Source organism: Bison bison, unplaced genomic scaffold (assembly GCF_000754665.1).
Source record: "Bison bison bison isolate TAMUID 2011002044 unplaced genomic scaffold, Bison_UMD1.0 scf7180017864122, whole genome shotgun sequence".
Taxonomy (NCBI): domain Eukaryota; kingdom Metazoa; phylum Chordata; class Mammalia; order Artiodactyla; family Bovidae; genus Bison; species Bison bison.
This window is the reverse complement of record NW_011494694.1, coordinates 565,880-573,527: the sequence shown is the minus strand read 5'-3', so window position 1 is coordinate 573,527 and position 7,648 is coordinate 565,880.

The following is a 7,648-nucleotide window of genomic DNA, read 5'->3' as shown; positions in this document are numbered from 1 at the left end:
TCTTTTTTTTTCAGCCGTTTGTCTTTCTCAGTAAAAGACACTGTTCCCCAGCCACTACATAAATCTCTTGTGGCTCAGCTAGTAAAGAATCCGCCTGCAATGCAGGACACCTGGGTTCGATCCCTGGGTTGGGAAGATCCCCTGGACAAGGAAAAGGCCACCCACTCCAGTATTCTGGCCTAGAGAATTCCATGGACTAAGTCTTCATCCTTGAAATTCTCTTTTGAATCAATCTTAGCATCTCATCACCTTATTAAGCAATTAGTTGAATCAAATCTTTGATACATGTGCCACTCAGTTCACCTGTTTCTCCCACCTTCCAACCCTCTACCTGTCTGTCCTGCCTGTGGGCTTGGGTTTGAGAGGTTTGTCTTACTTTTTAGATTGAGTCTAATCTGTATTCAGGTTCCACATACAACAGCGATCACTCAGTGTCCTCCTGTGTCTCACTTAGTATGATGCCCCCCTCGAGGTCCATCCAGGTCGCAAATGGTAACTTTTCATTCTTTCGATGGTTAAATAATACTACAGCACATCTTCTTTATCCACTCATCCATCAATGAAAACAGGTTGTTTCCATACCTTGGCTACTATGAATAATGCTAAATGAACATGTGGGTGCATATATCTTTCCAAGTTAGTGCTTTTGTTTTCCTTGAATAAATACCCAGAAGTGGAATTGCTGGATCATATGATAGTTTTATTTTCAACTTTTTTGAAGAATCTTTATACTGTTTTTCATAGTGACCGCACCAATAGACAGGGGCTTCCCAGATGGCAGGTAAAGAACCCACCTGCCAATGCCGGGGACACAGGAGACACAGGTTCGATCCTGGGTCGGGAAGATCCCCTGGAGGAGAAAATGGCAGCCCCCTCCAATGTTCTTGCCTGGAGAATCCCATGGACAGAGGAGCCTGGCGAGCCACAGTCCAGGGGGTCGCAAAGAGTCAGACACGACTGAGTGTGCACTCATGCACACACAAATACACATTCCCACCAACAGTGCACAAGGGACCCCTTTCCTCCGCATCTTTACCAACATTTGTTATTTCTTGTCTTCTTTATAATAATCATTCTAATAGGCGTGGGGTGTATCTCACTGTGGCTGTGGTATACATTTCCATGGAGGTTAATAACGCTGAGCATCCCTTCCTGAACCCACTGGCCATCTGTATGTCTTCTTTGGAAAAATGTTTATTCAGATCTTCAGCTTATTTTTAAATTGGATTGTTTAGAGTTCCTGTTGTTGAATTGTATGAGTTCTTTATATATTTTGGATATTAGTCCTTTATCAGATACATGATTTGCAAGCATCCTCTCCCTTGCTAGCATTTTTTTTTTTCAATTGGCCACACTTGGTGGCACGTGGGACCTTGGTTCCCTGACCTGGAATTGAACCCACACCCCTTGCATCAAAAGGCAGAGTCTTAACCACTGAACCACCAGTGCAGTCCAGTGCTTTCGTGGTCTGGCCATGTCGTGTGGCTTGCTGGATCTGTTTCCCACCCAGGGAATGAACACAGGCCACGCTAGCGACAGCCCAGAATCCTAACCACTAGGCCACCAAGGAACCCCCTCCGTGCTAGTGTTTAGTTGAGGACTTTTGCGTGTATGTTGACCTGTAATTTTCTTTCCTGTGGCATCCTTGTCTGGCTTTGGTGTCGAAATAATGCTGGCTTCATAAAATGAATTTGGAAGAGTTGCTGAAATAATAAAGGAAAGTGCTTACATTTCCACTACTCGAAAATTTTAAAATACTTAAAGATTATCACTCTAAAAAACATGTGCTGGTTAAAGTCAACAGATGAATAGCACTGAGGGAAAAGAATCTTCTACCTCTGTAACAATTTAAAAATAACCAGCATAATGCACACAAAGAACGTGAGTTTGGGGGTCCATCTAACTTGGGCTCAAATCCAAGCTCTGCCCTTATGGGCAAGTCATTTAACATCGTCAACCCTCAGTTTTTCCAGTTGCAAACTAGACTTAGTGATAATATCTTTCTCTCAGGATTTTTGTTTCTTTGTTTGCTTTACGACTATAGCCATCTAAAAATTTTTTTTAATTGGGGTATAGTTGCTTTACAATGCTGTGCTAGTTTCTGCTGTGCAAGGAAGGGAATCAGCTCTGTGTATAGATATAGAGCCTGGACTATCCCCTCCTTTTTTTTTTTTTTTTTTTGAGAATATGATCATGTCTGGTAAGTGCCTAGAACTATCTGATAAACAGGAGGAGATCAAAGCACAATTAACAATCCTTTTGCACCCCATAAATCCAAGTTTGATCTAGGAAACTGTATCAATTAAAATTTGAGGGCTAAAAAACATAGAGAAATTACTACTCTGTGCAAAATTGTCTTAAAATCTTAATGCTTATTTCATAAATTAACTGGGCTATAAATATTCTAAGGACTCAGATTAATGAAAATAATGAAGCAAAGCCATAATCATATATCCATTAAAATTTTTACTATATATTGGCATCACACCCTTTACTCATGTTAAAGGAATAAATTGCATGCGCTAATTCTCTGTGGCTGTGTAACAAATTACCACGGCTGTAACAAAACAACACACAGTTGTGATCTCCGAGTTTCTGCGGGTCAGAATCCAGGGATGGGACGGCCTCCTACCTCGGGCCTCACGAGGTGCTGGCCAGGCTTCTTCTCACCCGGAGGTCTCACTGTGGAAGCGTGTGTCCCTGCTCACAGGGATGTTGACAATATCATTTCCTTTGGTCACAGGACTCATGGTCACTAGCATCTTCAGAGTCAACAAAGGGAGGGAAAGTGAGTTTACCAGCAGTCTGTACCATGGTCAGGAGAGCGGTATTTGTCATCATTGCTGTAAGCTGTGGGTTAGAACCAAGTCACAGGTCCTGCTCTGTGAGTCAGGGAGGGGATTCCACAAAGGCAGCAGCAGCAGGACCCTGGGCCACTGTGGGTCTGTCTGCCACCATCCACCCTCTGGCTTTTATTATTCAAACACATTCAGCCGCTCCCAGGGCTCCCAAGATTCTTATCTCTCATAGCGCAAACTCAAAGTTCATCAGCTTCTCACTGGAATTAGAAAAAGGTCAGAGGAGGCTCCTGGGTCTAATCAAGTTCAGTTTCTGCCCATCCATGGACCTGAGAAGTGAAGGTCACTCAGTCGTGTTCGACTCTTTGTGACCCCACAGACTATACAGACTCTCCAAGCCAGAATCCTGGAGTGGGCAGCCTTTCCCTTCTCCAGGGGATCTTCCCAACCCAGGGATCAAACCCAGGTCTCCCACATTGCAGGTGGATATTTTTACAACCTGAGCCTCCAGGGAAGCCCAAGAATCTTGGAGTGGGTAGCCTATACCTTCTCCAGGGGATCTTCCTGACCCAGAAATCGAACCGGGGTCTGCTGCATTGCAGGCAGATTCTTTACCAGCTGAGCTATGAGGGACCTGAGAAGCCAGACAGAAAATCATCTGTCCCCAGCGCAGCCGAAAAACCGTGGTGGCACAGGCAGCAGGAAAGGGCTATGGGCTGCTCATTTCACAAGAAGAGAGAAAGGAGGTGAAGAGGGGTCTCTGTGCTGTAGGAATCCTGAAGCCACACGGTGAGCTTGGAAGTTCCCCAGTGAGGCTTCAAGTCTGGGGAAAATCGGGCCTTCCCAGGCAGCGCTAGTGGTAAAGAGCCCGCCTGCCAGTGCAGGAGATGTAAGAGACTCAGGTTCGATCCCTGGGTCAGGAAGATCCTCTGGAGGAAGGCATGGCAACCCACTCCAGTACTCTTACCTGGAGAATCCCATGGACAGAGGAACCCATGGGCTACAGTCTACAGGGTCGCACAGAGTCAGACACAACTGAGCGACTGAGTGGGCCCACAGGCAGCATGCTGGGGATAATCCTCATGGCTTCACCATTGGCTGTTGGCTCCACCTTCTGAGTCTCTGCTTTGAAGTGAAAGGTATGGCGCTTGTTTGCAGCTGCATGGCCTTCTCAGCCTGCCTCCTGACAGTGGAATCCGGGGGTTGTACTCTCTCCATTCCTTTCTGCCCAAGTGGGCAGTGTTTTTGCAGAAGTAGTTTGCTCAGAAACGCTGTGTGTCTCCCACGGACTTCAGTGAGACTCACTGCATGAAAAGAAGACCTCGCTCATAGATGTTTTTGAGATGATCTCTGTCTGGATCCTGCTGAGATGACCCTGGATGGAGGCCCTGAAGCTCCTCAGAGGCCCCAGATTGGCTGATTGGCTCTGAGGCTCCCCCTGAGTCCCTTGAAAAGGTCCTAGTGTGACTGGAGTCCCTGACCTCGGTGTCTTTCTGTTGCCCCCTCCAAACACTGTAGTCACATCCTTGGCTTTTTCTCCCAATCGTCACGTCTTAATTTTAGCACAGTAGTCATTGGGACAGGCTGATGCCGTGCGCTCACACTTCCGCACTCCAGAACTGCAAGGGACTGAACTCCTGCGCCCACCACCACTTTGTGGTCACGCCTTCCATAGCCCCAGGGAGTTAATATGCTGGACCAAAGAACACATGCAGCTGCTTCCTCCCCAGTGGTTCTTAAACTCTGTTCTGTATCAGTCGGAGAGCAGTGTGGCTGGAGCTCCATGGACGGGCTGGTCTTGTGGGGTCTTCAGTCCGCCCAAAGTTCATTTGCATGTCTCTAGTTGAGGCCCCCCTCTGCTCTTGTACCTCTGGCCCCTCCTGGGCTGAATTCCTGGGGAGACCGTGGCCTCTCTCCCCGAACTGCCGGAGCCCAGCTCCAGCTCTGCGCCTTGTAGCTGGGTTTCTGGGACATTCGTGTTCGCCCCCTTTTCTCATCTAAAGATGGGAAGAGACAGGGGAAGCCCACACCCACAGCGTTGTGAAGACAACTGAGCTGATCGGTGCCTACAAGAGGGCCTCTCCTGGGGATGGCGGTGTGGGGTGTGCTGTCACGTGCGTGTGTTCCAACTGCTTGTGCCAAGGATGCAAACATCTGTGGAATGAGCTATGGTTTCATGCTATGTCCTGAGCGCTCAATTGGGTTTGATTTTTCTTAAAAAAGGTAATTTTATGTTTGTGTGTCTTCACCATAAGCCAGATTGCCTTCAGGCAATAGGTACAAATTAAAAACAACCGTTGATCAGCCCCTTTTCTACTCCAGAAGTCGAAGTAGTAAAACCTCAGCCATCCAGAAACTTAGGGACTTGAGACAAGCTGGACTGTCAGATTGCCTAGGTAATAGGATTTTAAAATAAAGTTTTAAACATTATGTTCATTAAAAAAAAAAAGCATCAGCTACTTTCCTGGCTTTTGTCCCCCACTATGCATTATTATAGTTAATTTTACAAAAATAAATGTATAGGATGAAATCATAAGCTCTTCACATGTTCTGCATCTCTTGTATTTCTAAGAATAATCAAAGTGACTTCTAGTCCTGAGCACCTTCCAAGCACCTTCCAGGCAGTCTGGTGCCTTCTGCTTTTGTTACCTAATTTCACAGCTGTGTGTTAAACCTATCTATTCTAAGAAGTCAGGCTCCGATCGGTGCTCTGGGTCTCCTTAACAAACATGAAGCCATGGCAACCTTGCAAAGTGGTCATTTCATTTCATAGGTGGGAAAACTGACCTAGAGGCAGATCTCTTGGTGACCCCAAGCCCTGTCGGTCCTCCCGGGCGTGCCCCGTGCCTCTCATGATAGCCGGGGAAACCTGGAGTTCACAGAGAGGGCCTGGTAGTGCTGTTTGCTGTTTTGATTTTTTACTGACGCTGAAGCTGCAATACTCTGGCCACCTGATGCAAACAGCTGACTCATTGGAAACGACCCTGACGCTGGCAAAGACTGAGGGCAGGAGGAGAAGGGGGCAGCAGAGGATGAGATGGTTGGATGGCATCACCGACTCAATGGACATGAGTTTGAGCAAGCTTGGGGAGACAGTGAAAGTCAGGGAAGCCTGGCGTGCTGCAGTTTATGGGGTCGCAGAGTCGGACATAACTCAGAAACTGAACAACGACCGAGGAAATGCACGCGCTTACGTGAAGCCTTTATACACACGGCTGTTTGAAAGGCTGGATGGTCAGCTAAAACAGTGTTTAGAATCCAGAGCGCCCCACCTGGGCTCAAATCCCAGTTCCACCACTGGAAAACTATGGCACTTTAACAAATGACTTCATTTCATTGCACCTCAATTTTCCTCATCTCCAAAATGGATTTGAAAATAAAGTGTCCAGCTGACATGGTTTTTGTGAGAATTGAGTTAGTTGATACACACAAAGCACTTAAGGTAGACTGGCCTGAAGAACTGCTTGCTGCTATTATGTTTTTATCAATTTTGTCAATATCAATTTACACAGTGCGTGGAGTCTGTGACATGTATTTTGATTTTTTAAGGTCATTTAGCTTGTTTCCTGTAATCAGTAAAGTTCAGAAAGGCTCAGGGTGCTGGAGAGTTAATCCTGTATGGGAAAGAGATCACAGAGTTGCAGGAATGCATCACTGATGACATTGAGAGGGTTGATCCTGACCTGTCTCTGTATCAACACAATCTCTGTGTGTGATTTTAAAAGACACACACGTGTATTCGCACACACACACACACTGTGCATATCTCAGGCACTCATTTGTGCTAAATAATAAAGGCAGATTGAATCTCATTAAGACACAGCAGAAAGCGTTCTGCTGAGAGCAGTGAAAATAATGTTAACATGTTGAAATGAATTGTCTCAATTTAATTCTGCTTACTCTCTCTCTGGGGTATAATGTAGTTTGTCACGGTTGGTTTTCACTGAGTTCAAGGTCATAGGAAACTGTGTGCCAGATTCCCTGACACAAAAGCATCACTATGACTTAAAAAATCAGTTACTTCAGTGTTGTGTAAAACCAACAATTGTATGCACCTAATAATGTATGCAAAGTAGCAAAAAGAAACAGAATTTTCTGCTATTTTGAAAACCAATTATTTCTGCTACCAGAAATAATATACTTATAATACTTTTTTTTCCCACTACTGATATGCAGAGTGCATCATGAGAAATGCTGGGCTGGAAGAAGCACAAGCTGGAATCAAGATTGCTGGGAGAAATATCAATAACCTCAGATATGCAGATGACACCACCCTTATGGCAGGAAGTGAAGAGGAACTAAAAAGCCTCTTGATGAAAGTGAAAGAGGAAAGTGAAAAAGTTGGCTTAAAGCTCAACATTCAGAAAACGAAGATCATGGCATCTGGTTCCATCACTTCATGGGAAATAGATGGGGAAACAGTGGAAACAGTGTCAGACTTTATTTTTTTGGGCTCCAAAATCACTGCAGATGGTGTTTGCAGCCATGAAATTAAAAGACGCTTACTCCTTGGAAGGAAAGTTATGACCAACCTAGATAGGATATTCAAAAGCAGAGACATTACTTTGCCAACAAAGGTCCATCTAGTCAAGGCTGTTTTTTCCAGTAGTCATGTATGGATGTGAGAGTTGCACTGTGAAGAAGGCTGAGCACAGAAGAATTGATGCTTTTGAACTGTGGTGTTGGAGAAGATTCCTGAGAGTCCCTTGGACTGCAAGGAGATCCAACCAGTCCATTCTGAAGGAGATCAACCCTGGGATTTCTTTGGAAGGAATGATGCTAAAGCTGAAACTCCAATACTTTGGCCACCTCATGTGAAGAGATGACTCATTGGAAAAGACTCTGATGCT